We start from the raw sequence: 14,354 nt of genomic DNA on the forward strand, positions 1-14,354 counted from the left end.
TTTAATTACCCCCTTTAATTCCTACAATCACTCGTTTACTGATGAGGAAACTGAAGCTTCAATGGCTTAAATAACTTGTCCAAGGTCATGGTTAATACCAGCTGGATCTGGGTAGAGCAAGGCGCGTGTGTGGCTGAACCATTCAGCATAGTCCCATAAAAATATAAAGCAAGTTGCAAATACAAGCCATGTGTGTAACTATACACTTTCTAGAAGCCACATTAAAAAAGTAAAAACAAAAAAAACATCAAATTTTCATATTGCCTATTTCACCCAAAATTTATATCTAAACTTTTGCCATTTTAACATGCAACTAATAATTTTTAAATTGTTGATATATTTTACATTCTTTTTTCTTTTGCACTCAGTCTTTAAATCTGTGTTTCTTTTACAGTCACAGCACGTCTCAAGTTCCACCTGCCACAGGTCAGGTGCTCGAGAGCCACACCTGCTACTGACTGCCACACGGCATCTCACAGGACTAGACTCCTGGCCTCAGCCCAGCCACCCTCCAGCCTCTCCGTGTGGAACAGCATGTGTCGACGTTACCTCAGTGTCCTTCAATTTCTACCTGCATTTCAGCCATTTTATCAGATCCCCCCATACATATTCATGGACCCTGTTCATGCAATCTGTTCTTGGAATATCTCTACTTCTTTTGAAATGAGGTCTATAGTTTTGTGAAGTTTATCAAACACTAGATCCTCATCTGGTGTCCAGATTGTTGCCTATCATCTAATTTTAGTTCTGATCGCTCTTCCAGTGGCTGTTTTCCCACCAGTCTGTGTGTATACTTGCATCACAGAGATCATTCATCTTATCTGACACTAATCACCGAGGCACACATTTAATCACACTCTCGAGTGTTCTGGTTTATCTCCCAACATCTAGGAATGTTCAGGAACTCTGCCTTCCAGTAGCCCCTAGACGATGTTTCTCCCTGCAGTTCTCATGCTGTCTTTAGTAAATGTTTCTGATCTCTTAGGAAACCAATTATTCTCTAGAGAATGTTGCAATAAACCCCTTAGTCTTACCACATTTGTTCGCTCAAATTTTACATGTGTGAAAATCAAGACAGACTTAAGTACTAAGGTCAACTTATACCAATAAAAAGTAGTAGTGAGAGCTCATCCATATGAAATGCTTTCTACAAGCCATGCGCTGTGCTCAGCACGCGACACACATTTTCTTATTTATTCTTCCTAATAGTCCTACCAGGTAGATGCAATTACAATTGCACCTCGAGGTAAGGAGAGGAGGAACAGAGAGTTTAAAAGACTTGCCCAAGGTCTTCCAGCCAGCAACTGGCAGAGCTGGGAGTCGTATCTAAGTCTGTCTGACGACAGAGCTGATCTCATGTCTACACTCCACTGTCTGAAAGGTGATTTGCAAATGTAGCTTTTATTCCCGAGTTTGTAAGCGTGTGGTTCTGGATTACTCCCCTTCTCTTGAGGGGGAAGATAAACAAACAAACAGCAGCATTATTGACAATTCCCAAGATACGGAAGCAGGCTGTGTCCATCAACAGATGAATGGATAAAGAAGATGTGGTTTATACATACAGGGTGATACTACTCAGCTACAAAGATTGGAGGGCGTTATGCTCAGTGAAATAAGTCAGACAGAGAAAGACAAACACTGTATGGTATCACTTATATGTGGAATCTAGAAAATACAGCAAACTAGTGAGTATAACAAGAAAGAAGCGGACTCACAGATACAGGGAACAAACTAGTGGTTACCACTGGGAAGGGCAGGGAGGGGCATCGCAGGGGTGGGGAGCGGGAGGTACAAACCATTGGGTGTAAGACGGGCTCAGGGATGTATTGTATAACATGAGGAATATAGCCAATATTTTGTAATAACTGTAAATGGAGTGTAACCTTTAAAACCTGTAGAAAAAATAAAAATTTTTAAAAATTAATAAAATATCAAATTCTTGGTGTTCTAGGGACTGCCTCTGAAGCAAGATGCCATGACCACTCAGGACACAGGGCTCTTGCCTGGAACAGAGGGCTGAGACTTGGGTCCATGAGGAGCTCAAGCCAGGGGGGCCCAGCAAGGTCATATCGGAACCCAGAGCGGGGAGAGCCTAGGCGCCAGAGTGTGATGGGTTTAGGAGTGAGTTGGGGGTGGGGATGTGGAAGTGAGGCGTGAAGACAGGTCTCCAGGGGAAGAGAGGGAGAGAGGGTGGGAGAAGAAGTGTTACAGGGCTCAGGGCAGGGGGGTGGGGTAGGAGGAGGCTATGATTTGCTTTGCAGTTTTGTTCTATGACACTTGAGCATGTTGCAGTGCTGACGGGGGCAAATGAAGAGTTAAAGATACAGGCGAGTTTGGGGAGGCGGTGGGTGTGAATCAGCAAGGACCCTACTGCACCAGGACAAGGAAGGTGTTGGAAGCCTACGGGGGGGGGACACGCGTTTGCTGGTTTGATGTCAAAGCCTTTGTGCACCGGCATGACCCTATCACCCGCCACTATCCCTGTCTGCCAATCAACCACTGTCAAGACTCCCATGGCCAAGTGGCTTGAGAAGTTAAGTGTTTACAGTTAGAAACATTTTCCCGCCACTGGACAGAGTTCTTATCCCTGTCAGTGAGGAAAGCACACAACACACAACACCAGAACGCATATCCCCAAGCAGCCCCACATGCACATGACATAGTCTGATGCAAGGGACACCAAATCTCTCTCCACCTAAAACAGCTCTCAAGGGTCAGCCTCAGATCCCTGAAATACTGCACCGTTTGGATTGCCTTCCTTAAAAAGTCCTGTTAAAGTACAAACGGGTCAAAACAAGCAGGAAAAGAGCACCCACGTTCACTGCAGCATACTTCACAATGGCCAAAAGGTAGAAGCAACCCAAGTGTCCATCAATGGATGAATGGATAAACAAAAGGTGGTCTGTATGTTCATACAATGGAATAGCATTCAGCCCTTTAAAAAAAAGAAGGACATTCTGACACATGCTACAACGTGGATGAACCTCGGGGGCCTTATATTAAGTGAAATAAGCCAGTCACAAAAGGATAAATACTGTGTGATTCCACCCACATGCACTATCTAGAGTAGACAAATTCACAGAGACAGGAAGTAGAACAGTGGTTGCCAGGGGCTGGGTGAAGGGGAGCATGTGGACTTGCGGTCCACTGGGTACGGGGTTTCGGTTTGGAAGATGAGAAGCGTTCTGGAGGTGGATGGCAGTGATGGTGGCACAACAATGTGAATGGACTTAAAGCCACGGAACTGTCCACTTAAAAATGGTTGAGCTGGTAGCCTTACGTCATGTGTATATGACCACAATTAAAAGACATCATTTAAAAACCTAGCTCATTTGAAAGGGGCCGCTTGATCCCTTGTTCTCATCTATGATTAGATTGGCTCAGCTTTGCTTCTCAGTAAAGGAAGCTCAGCTCAGAGCAGGACATTGAGGAGCTGGGAGCTGGAAGAGCCAGCAAGAGGCGACATTCCTGGGGCTAGTAATGCCCTGTGCTTTGAGAAAGGGCAGGTCTTGAGTCCCATCCTGGCCTGAGAGGGACAGCCCTGCAGGGTCCTCGGTAGCAGGGGGAGAATGTGAGCCCCAGACACCTTGGGGAGTTGCGTGAGGGGGGAGGGGAGGCAGAAGCCTCTGCGGACTTGCCTTTACTGAGGGCCGTCTGGCCAGTGCCTCCTTCTGGGGGAGTATTACTGCGACACAGTTATTATTCCCATTCAGGCTCCTGTGAGTCAGCAACACTGGCTTGTTTGGAAAACTCACAAGCTGGTGTAAGGCAGCCCTGACACTGCAGGTCAAAGTCAAGGGTGGGTGTGAGGGGGGTGGACCCACACCCACCACGCATGACCCTCTCGTCTAGTGCTTTCTTTAATCCGGCCAGCACCTCTTCCGCCATCAGACCCTGGGAAAGGAAGCTGCTTGGCCACAGAAAGCAGCATTTGAACCCTCATTAATGAGAGAGATTTTAGAATTGTTACATTAGTATGGGAACACTAAAGGAAGGAATAAATTTCATTTCCACGCATCTCTAGCTTGAGTCTCAAGCTCAACAGATGCTATTTTTATCAAATACTTTGTATTCTGTGACATGCTTTGCCAACTTTCTATTATTAGACACATCAGAAAAGTCCATGTTTGATTTGTCTTCTGGCTCCTCCCTCCCCATTTGTAGGGGGTGGTGGTGGTTTGGGTAGGGGCCCTGTCCCTTCAGTAGAAGGTAGGTGACGAGGAGATGGCAGCCATCTGAAAACTCACCCCGGTGCCAAAGCATCCTGGATATGGGCTCTGCCTCCTTTGCAAATGACATCTTGTCCTGGCTTCACCCCATCCCAGATGGCATAGCTGATGGGACTGGAAAACATACATATTTTAGAGTATTTACAGCATCGTTTCTCCCCACCCCCACTTCCTGTGAAGGAGGATTTAGTCTTGGCCAGCTAAGGTTTGGTGCCTTTCTTGTGCAAAACGTAGGAAACTAACGGAAGGGGTTCTGAACTGTGCAGTGCTGTGGGCAGGATGACTTGATGGGTTCACCGAAGCAAAGGCAGGGAGTCACCTACTGGCGAAAGCAGAATAGATCAGAAGGTGAGAAGGGGAACAAGAGCGGTAAGAGTCAGGGATGGGCTGAATTGGGAGGAATTAAAGAGATGAATTCTGGGGGACTGGAGTAGCTGTTGGGCTGCCATGAGGAGGATTTGGGAGAGAGATGGGAGAAGATTTTTCAGAAATGTTGTTGGTGTTATGATTAGAATCCATCCTCACTGTTGGCATTTTTAAGAGAGTTCAGTAGAGACATAATGTGGTTTTAAACTTATTTTTTGTTGAGGGCCTGGTGTTTATTCAAGGCAGCCTGGCCACTGGAGGCTAGCGTTTACTGGTGAAGGAGAGTCACCCTTCACCCCACTTCTCCCCTCAACACAGACTGTAGCCCAGCTGTTTCGAACTGGTGTCCTATGGGCTGGGTTTGGACCCCAGATGGGTCTTGTTTGGCTCATTGAGAGTTAATTTTTTTTTAACCACCATTGAAAATTGGGATTTCACACTTAAAAAGCCTGCATTTCCTACTTCTCTTGAAGACACTGGAAAATCTGGCAACATGAGACTTTCATTCCCATAAGGCCAAAACAGGCTCATGCTCTCTGGTTGACCCCAGTGCCCAGCACTCACATAAGGTGTGCACATCCACATATACCTGGACAACTTCCTGCATTTATATTTCCTACCATCTGGGAATGGCAGACTAGATCCTGGGGTCTGCTTTCCTGCTATGGACAACTAGAAAGGCTGGACAAAATGAGAATAAAATCAGTCTGAAGGCATCAAAGACTTGATAAGATAACGAAGAACTGTCAAACCAAGTTCTGGGAAAAGATGACCATTCAGGGAGACAAGCCCAACAACGGGGGGCACTTTTCCCCTTGGGACATTTACTGCTTCAGGAAGAGACACCTAAGAAGCTGCGAGGTTAAGCAGACCTAGGCAGCTTTGCATGTCTAATGGGACAAAAGTTGGAATCCAGTGACCTCCAGAGAAGAGGGATCACTGTAAATCCCCATTTTAGGCAAAGATCCTAGAGGACTGCACCTTACGACCAGATGAAATGGAAATAACCAGATTTTGCAGAGCCTCAACCTAGCTTCCAATGAATTTAGTTGTTCAAATTGGATTAAGGCTATTCCAGATTGCAGGTATCCCCAGGTGCCTAGCAGAGACGAATGTAAGTACCCTTTGGAGGAAGATAACACCGTAACGTCTCACATTACTTATACTAACAATTTTTCACATGAAATTTCAGTCTGAAAATACCCAGACACGTAAGGAAATAAGACAACATGAATAAGATCCAACAGAAACAACTACAACAGAAACAATCCCAGAGAATTCCACTTTTGGAGTTATTGGACACAGACTTTGTACAAAGGAGATATAAGACAAGATTTAAAAATCTGGCAGAGAGCTAGAAATTTTTTAAAAAAGAGACAATAATGGGGGCTTCCCTGGTTGCGCAGTGGTTAAGAATCTGCCTGCCAATGGCACGTTCAATCCCTGGTCCGGGAAGATCCCACATGCCATGGAGCAACAAAGCCTGTGCAGCACAACTACTGAGCTCACACACCACAACTACTGAAGCCTGTGCACCCTAGAGCCTGTGCTCTGCAACAAGAGAAGCCACCACAATGAGAGGCCTGTGCACCACAATGAAGAGTAGCCCCCACTCCCTGCAACTACAGAAAGCCTGCGTGCAGCAGCAAGGACCCAATGCAGACAATAAATTTAAAAAAGAGACAATAATGGTTTGAAAAGTAACCAAGTAGAAACTTAAGAGTTGAAAAAATATAATAACAAAAGTAAAGAGCTCACTGGAGGGTTTAAAGCAGATTAGACACAGTCAAAGAACAAACTGATGAACTGGGAAGCAGTTTAGAAGAAAACATCAGGATGAACATGGAGAGACACAAGGATGGAAAATACTGTGGCGAGAATGAGTAAAGCGTGAAGTTCTAGAAGGAGACAAGAGAGAGAATAGGGCAGTAGCAATAATTTGAAGAGAAAATATTTGATAAATTGCCAAAATTGACTAAAAACAAACCACAGATTCCAGAATCCCTGGGACCACCAAGCAGGATAAATAAGAAGAAAGCTACACCTAGGTATGTCATAGTAAAATATATGAAAACCAAAAACAAAGAGAAGAAAAAAATGTTAAAAGCACCTACCATTACTTGAAAAAAGGAACAGAAGTAGCTTATTTCTTGACAGAAACAACAGAAATTAGTAGAATTTAAATATCTTTCAAGTGCTGAAAGAAAGTGCCAACCTAGAACTGCATGCCCAGTGAAAATAGCCTCTACAAAGAAAGGGTAAATTAAGACATTTTTAGGATTCTTTAGCAGCAGCAGATACTGAAATATGTTCTCTAAGCAGAAGGAAAATGATTTAATATGATAGATTACAGGTGCAGGAAGAAATGAAGAACAATGCAGAGGTTAACTTGAGGAAATCCAAATGAAGTAGACTGTACAAGACAATATGGCAATGTCCACTGGGGATTTAAAAAGTTAAAATATATAACAAATACATATAAGTAAGCAGGGAGGGGTAAATGGAACTAAAATGTTCTAAGGTCCTTGTATTACTATAGAAGAAGATAAAAATGTTAATTAACATTAGACTTTGATAAATCAAAAATACATATTGTGATCTCTAGGATAACTTCTAAAAGAATAGTAAAAAAAAAAATATATATATATATATATATATATATAACTTGCAAGGTAATAGAGGGAAAAATAGAATATTTAGCCACTCCAAAAGCAAGAAAGGAGGATAAAAAGAACATAGAGCATGTGGGACAAATGAAAACATTTAATAAGATGATGGATTTGAATCCAAATATATCAGTAATTACATTAAATGTAAATGAACAAAATACTTCAATTAAAAGTCAAAGAGTATTGAACTGGATTTTAAAAATTTATATACTGTCTACAAGAAACACACCTAAAACATTAACTTAAAAACGCTGAAAGGGTGGACAAAATTTAAATATTAGCCAAAATTATATTAATATGAATAGTATATATTAATATCAGACAAAATATATCTTCAGGCCAAAAGCATTACTAAGATAAAGAAGGATATATCACAATGATAAAAAGTTCAATTCACAAGGAAAACAGAGTGATTATAAAACTTGAATACATTTTATGATGTAGCTTCAAAAAATATGAAGCTGAGATTGACAAAAACCACAAGAAGTGACCAGATAAATAAGTAAAGATATAGATTATTTGAACATGATCAGTAAACCTGACTTAGTGGAGAATATCTCCACTAATATATATCTATCCAATATACATATTGCACCCAGCTATTATAGAATTCAGGTTCCCAAATATTTATGACCCTCACCTTCCAAGCAAATAATGGGACTAAAATTCCCCACCTCAGTTTATTTTAGGTGTGGCCAAAAGACTCATTTTGGCCAATGAAATGTGAATAGGAGTAACTTCCAGGTGCTAGTGTAACAGTAAACATCTCTGCCCTTTCCTTCTGTAAGCAGAGGGCTGGAGCTCTCTCAGTCTGGGCCCTCAATTGAGGATGACATGGTGCAGAGCTGCCCAGCCAACCTACACGTAGATATGCTGACGTTGATGTGTGAGAAATAGACCTTTGTTATTTTAAGTCACTGAAATTTGGAGATTATTTATAAACATAGTATAACCTGGTCTATCCTGACTAATACAAGTAGAATAAGAAAAGCACTGTCTTTCAGGCACAGAGGTGAGCGGGTCTTGAATGAGTGTGGTGTGATGAGTCCTGGTGAGTTCACAGTGACTTGAGCTCTGGGGAGGTGGGGTAGGAACAGGGCTGTGGCAGGAAGAGCAGCTCCCGAGGAGCCCATGAATATTGGTTGAATGTTGGTAGTAACTGAGAGCATGAACTGGAGAGAATCTAACTGGTGTGAAGGAGGGAATTAGGTAAGGAACTTTTCCCAATGAACATGTTACACATTTTTTCCCCCTACTTCCTAGAGGGAGCCACTTTTAAGAATTTGGTGAGAATTTTCCCAGCAATTGCATGTACAAGCAAACACACACATTAACCAATTTTAAAAACACAAATCAGATCACATTCAACCTGCTGTCCTGAAATGTTTTTCCAGTTAATATCTTCACGGTTGTTTCCTGTGTCCTCTCAAAGAAATTCGCCTCTTTCTTTTTTTATTGGCTGTTCAGTATACCATTGTATGGATATACCAAATTATGTAGCTATTCCCCTGCTGACAGACATTTAGGTTATTTTCACTATTATAATGCTGCAGGGACCATATTGTGATTAATAGCCATAGATGTTTTCTCTTTTTCTACAGACAGCAAGACCAGTTTTGCCACCACGTTAATGGTGAAAAGTTTAGGCTGGGTAACAGGAACACACCCAGGCAGGCCATTTGCAGTGACGGTTTTGGTTAAGGGGTGCCTGGTATGCCTCGATTATGCCCAGGTGGTGTCTCGAACATAGTGGGTACTCAGTAAGCACCTGTTGAATGAATGGATGAATGAATGAATCCACATCCCCTGTAGACACTTTATTGAGCCTGCCCTGCCCTCATCTATAACAGGATTTCTCAACCCCAACACTATTAACTTTAGGGCCAGCCTGAATACTCTGTGGTGGGGGAGGGGGGGGAGCCATCCTGAACACTATAGCATGTTTAGCAGCATCCCTTGCCTGTACCCACTAGATGCCATGAGTACAACCCCAGTTGCAGCAACCAAAAATGTCTCCAGAAATTGCCAAATGTTCCCTGGGGAAAATTTGCTCCCAGTGGTTTTTAATATGGACTGTATTTGTGTAAGGGCAAAGGCCCTTTCTAAAAACAACTGACTCTGCAAAGGTTGATCCTACTTCTCACCAATCCTGCCACATTAAAATGGTCTTTCTTCCTGGGTTTTCACAGTCCTTTCATAGAGATTGCTGAATACCTTTTTCTGGGTTCAGACCTTATTCTTAACATCTCCACCATGAGTTAGGTCAATCTTCATAATATATTGTCAATCCTCATTACATATTCTCTAATCACCAAATACCCCTCCTTGGAAGTACTTATCAAATGTGAATTCTTACATTTACTTGAGAAATTACTAAATTAATCTGTTTCCCCTCACTCAGCTCCCTAGAGGGACTCATAAGTAAGAATTTGGCATGTCACATGTCAGTTTTTGCTCACCATTTTTATATCTAGTTCCCAAAACAATGCCTGACACATAGTAGGTGCTCAATGGGTATTGGATGGATGGGTGGAAAGATGGATGGATGGATGGGTAAGAACCTATTACCCGTCAACAAGGGCCACCCCTACGCTGCAATAGTCTTCACGCATTTTTGCCCTTGTGCCTTCTAAAACGATTCTGAAAAATAATGTTACCTATACTCACATTTTAAAATTGATGTTAAATGTTCACCACTAAGTTCATATGAATTCAAGATAACTTCCTGCATATTGTAAAATATTGGAATTAAAAAATTAAGCTGTGACATCATTCTTTCTTTCACAGTACTCACCCTCAAATTGAAGGGATGGAAGAGACAAAGTTGTTAAATTAAAAATTACCTTAGTTAGTTATTGAGGGAAGTTGAGTTAAATTATTAAAGGAAGCTTCCAGTTTGGGAACCTGGACCTGGAAATTTTTTCATTCAGGGATATGGCTCCTTAGTAAGATTTGTGACGAGTGAGGGGTATGCTTTCCAGTAAGAGTAGGATTATTATGAACACAGACATATTCTCAGGCAAACCAGTCTTAGGAAGAGATACCTAAAGAAACTGGGAACCTGGAGATTGGTTCTCTAAAAATAATCCTTGGTGTGCCCATTGGAAAGTCTTGAAGACCACCATCCTAGGGGTAATTCACGCTAGTGGCCAGCAGAGGGCAGTGTTGGAAAGCTGTTGCGCTCCATCTCCCTGGCTCTCCCTCAAGGTAACAGACAGAAAGGGCTATTCACCTTGGATGCTGTGGAGACCGCAGCCTGGGCCGCCCCGCCCGGTCCTCTCTGGTGTGTGTGTGTGTGTTTGCACAGTGAATTATTCATAGGAAACTGGCTCCACGGAGAATGGAGGCCTGAGACGCTCCATCCTGTACCTAGAATCAGGGCCTGGGACTGTAAATAGATGAAAACCTTATTCTTTCTCCCCTTTAAGAACTGAGGTTCGGAAAAGAAATTGAGGGGTGAAGCCATGGGTCTGAATCAAACGTGAGGTTTTTGTTATTCTTCTTATGCAATGAAAACAATTGAAATCTCAATAATTTATAGGTTCAGGAGACAGGGAGCAAAGTGACCGAAAGCTCCTGCTCTGGAGTCCGACGATGGGGGCTGGGATCTCTCCCCTTGGCAAGCGCACCGGCTGTGAGATGGGAATAGCATTCCCTTCCGCGCAGCGCTGTGTGGGGATAAAGGAGACAAGGCGAGGAAAGAGCTCAGCATGGGAACGGCATTTAGCAAGGGCTCAAGAAATAACAGTGATGATGGTGAAGGTGATGATATGGAATCAGCATTTTGCCAGGCACAGGGTTTCAAAGCCTCCCGTTCAGGTCAGCAGGGTGAAAAACCAAGCTTTTTAAATATCTTAAGTTTCACAAGGCTAGGAGTAGAAGCAGAAACAGCGGGGGTGGGGAGGAAACAGCCAGAATCAGTGTGATTCGGTGGGTGTTGGAGGCTTGCTCCTCCACATCGCTCATGCGTGCCTTCCAGGGCCGGGGTCCCACCCAGTGTTGGTAAGAGGGTCTCAGTGTCTACAATAGTGTGTAGATGACGTCCAGGTGTGTGTTGACTGTAGGACATGCCCACCAGCTTCAGACACAAAAGCAGTGACTTTGTTCATTAGATCAATCCTCTGTGAAATCTCAAAGGGTGGGGATGGACTGGTTGAAATAAAGTTAGTAATTTGGACTAATAGCTCGGATATGTTAAAAGTAAGGTTTGGAGCAAGCCCTCCTCCCCTCCTTCTGTCTTACATGGGGACAGGTAACAGGGACTAGTTCAGAGAAAGGCATGGAGACAACTTGGAGGAGATAACTGTCCTTTCACCTGGCAGCTGTCCAGCCCCCAAATAGCTTTTGTGTTTGGTCCAAAAATAAGATCACATGAGAGGGGGAGAAATAAATACGCAAGTGCTTGTCCCCGGGCTTTCTGTGGGTGCACCAGCCGCACTGGCAGGGGCCCCAAGAGGGTGGCCTCTTGACACACTCCACTGCCTCCCTCCCCAGGCTCCCTAAGGCTGCGGAAACAACCTAGATCAGGACGGGTGTGGTGTGTGGTCTGCACACAGCCCTTCTCTGGGGGGCTCCCCTGAGCTCCATACACACCAGAGAGGGAGCAGGAGAGAGAGGACAAGCAGATCCAACAGCCCAGACTCCAGGGGAATAAGGGCATCGCCTCATTTGGTGAAGGCCACTCCCTTCTGATGGAGGATGGGAACTCCCTTCCTCCCGAGGCGGCCTGCCTGCAGCGGTCCTGATAGGACAGTGTAGACGCTGTAGGCTGCCGCAGCTGCCGTCACCCCAGAAAGACAGTGCCCCAGAGCCAAAGTACAGAGGTGAGTGCATCCGTTTCTCCAGGGGGCTCCGATTGCTGTGGACTTTCTGCTTGGCTTCAGGCTTGCACTCTGCACGAACGCTCTCCCCCACCCCCGTCTCCCTGATCTGAGTCGATAGCAGGCTTGAGTCTATGTGATGGATGCTCGACTGAAACATTCCTGTACTCCCTTCTCTCATTCGGAGGCCAGCTTGCTTCCTGAAAGAACTGGGTGAGTCTAATTCTTAGCAGGGAAGCAGGAAAGGGTTCCTATGGAGTGAATTATCTTTGCTGAGATCCAAGGAGACATTTCCCAGAAAATCATCAGACAAATCCCATTACAGTAATGTTAATGCTTAGTTTTTAAAAAGCTCTGCATCAAATAGGAAAGAAACAAAAGGATGCCAGCTGATTTCTTGTAATTGGGCAAAAGGAGAAAACACAAATGGCACCTGCAGAACTTCCTTTCCCCTCACCCCCTTCCTTACCTCTTCCTGACATCTTGGAACCCTGCAAAATATACTTAACAGATCCAAGAGCTCTTTTTTTGGGTGAGAGCGAGAGGAGTAAAATCAAGCGTGTGGGGGGAACCGCTCTGTAAGCAGAGTCAAGGGGCCAGGAAGATGTTTCGCAGAGTCTTGGGTTTTCCTCCCAAGCACATGACACGCACCTGTGCCTATCTGGGGGTACAGCTAGATGTCTCCATCACTTGCACACACATACCATTATTCCTTGACACACACTACCCCTCGGCTCAGGACGACAAATATCTATGCTAAGGGTAAGCCAACAAAATGCTGGTGGGAACAAGATAGCTCCTTGAATAAGTCACGATTCTTTTAGTGACAATGGACTGAAATCCAGCTTGAAGGGACGCAGACAAAAAAACGGGGGGGGGGGGGATGTTACCCTCATGTAACTGAAACGGCCAGGGTTTTGGCATGGTGCGATCCAGGCGCCCAGATGACGGTATCCTGAATCTGTCTCTCACCATTTCTTGCTTTGCATCCCTGTGTCATTCTATTCCCAGGTAGACTCACCCCTCCTGTTGGCAAGACGGCTGCCAGCAGCTAGGGGCTGACATCCCCCTGGCAGAGCCGCCCTACAAGAACGGGTGCTTCCCTTTCCCAACAGGTCTACTGTTCTCAGGGTCATATTTCGCTGAACCAGTGTGGGTACTCTGCCACCCCTGCCATGGGGGGTATAGTCATCCCCACCCAAAACCACATGGCCTGGAAGCACTGAAAGGCTGGATCCCCAAAGACAATCAAGGGGGCTGGATGCAGGATGGCCAAGGTCATTGGTTGTCACTTTGTACTGCTTTTTTTGTGATCGTCTAGATTAAGAGCCAAAGCTCCTCCAACATAGCCCCTCCTCTTTCCTCCCTCTTATAGTCCACAAAAATGTATTAGTCTCATAGAAAGGATAATTATTAGCAGAACAGGGATCTAAAAGACCCCATGGGATATCATCCCTAGGGACCCCTGAGAGTGGGAAAGACACCAGAAAGCTTGTCTCTGGCTCAGTCGCCCACCATGCCCAGACCCACTGGGCCCCCAACCTGCCTGCGCTCACGTGGGTCTCCCCTTCGCCTCACCCACCCCTGCCCACTTCTGCCTCCCTCTGCTCTGCGGATGCGAACCCATCTTGCCTTTCAAGGGCCTGACTCCAAGGCTTCCTCTGGCCCATCCAGCCTCTCTGCTCTCTCCCTCTGCGAGCCGGACGGCACTGCCCCTCAGCATCACAGCTCGCTGCTTACCTGCTCTTTAAGAACTGCAGGTACCCTGGTTTCTCTCCCGACTTGAATGTTACATTCCTGGGAGAATTAAGTTTCATCCCCAGCCCTCCCCGTGGTGTTTAACACACACCGGGGGCTTCCAGCGAATTAAAAAACACATGCAAATAAAAACAGCCTCCCTAAATAGCTTAGAGAGGATAGCTAGGTTACTTGAGGTTCTTAATTTTGATTTTGTTTCAGTTCCTGGAGCCAGGTCATCCTTTCATTTGAACCTAAGTTTCTCTGTAGGCATCAAAATTAAATAGCATTTATGTTTCCTCCACAAATAAGAAAAGACTTTAAGCTTATGTCTGCTTCTCTTTTCCTGCTCCTTTGGTTCCCAGATTTTTTTCAAAGTTTCTGATTAACTTTCTATATTACGCCTGTTTGATTTGATATTTGTATATATTGTGAAATGATCACCATAATGTCTAGTTAATATCCATCACCATACATAGCTACAAAAGTTGCTTTTTCTTGTGATTAGCACTTTTAAGATCTATTCTCTTAGC

The 14,354-nt window shown here is 44.4% G+C and overlaps 1 protein-coding gene across 3 annotated transcripts in view; it reads left to right on the forward strand.

Moving 5' to 3' along the window:
- The first annotated feature begins 11,691 nt into the window (after positions 1–11,691).
- The window catches only part of FGF1 (fibroblast growth factor 1), a 90,840-nt gene continuing 88,177 nt past the window's right edge, over positions 11,692–14,354 (forward strand). For 2 of the 3 annotated variants that reach the window (XM_057732299.1, XM_057732336.1), the window contains exon 1: positions 12,070–12,087. The gene's annotated coding sequence lies outside the window, so the exon portion shown is untranslated. Of the gene's footprint in view, positions 12,088–14,354 lie in introns of all 3 variants that reach the window. The other variant, XM_057732315.1, reaches the window with a different exon arrangement.

This window comes from Hippopotamus amphibius, chromosome 1 (genome assembly GCF_030028045.1).
Source record: "Hippopotamus amphibius kiboko isolate mHipAmp2 chromosome 1, mHipAmp2.hap2, whole genome shotgun sequence".
Taxonomy (NCBI): domain Eukaryota; kingdom Metazoa; phylum Chordata; class Mammalia; order Artiodactyla; family Hippopotamidae; genus Hippopotamus; species Hippopotamus amphibius.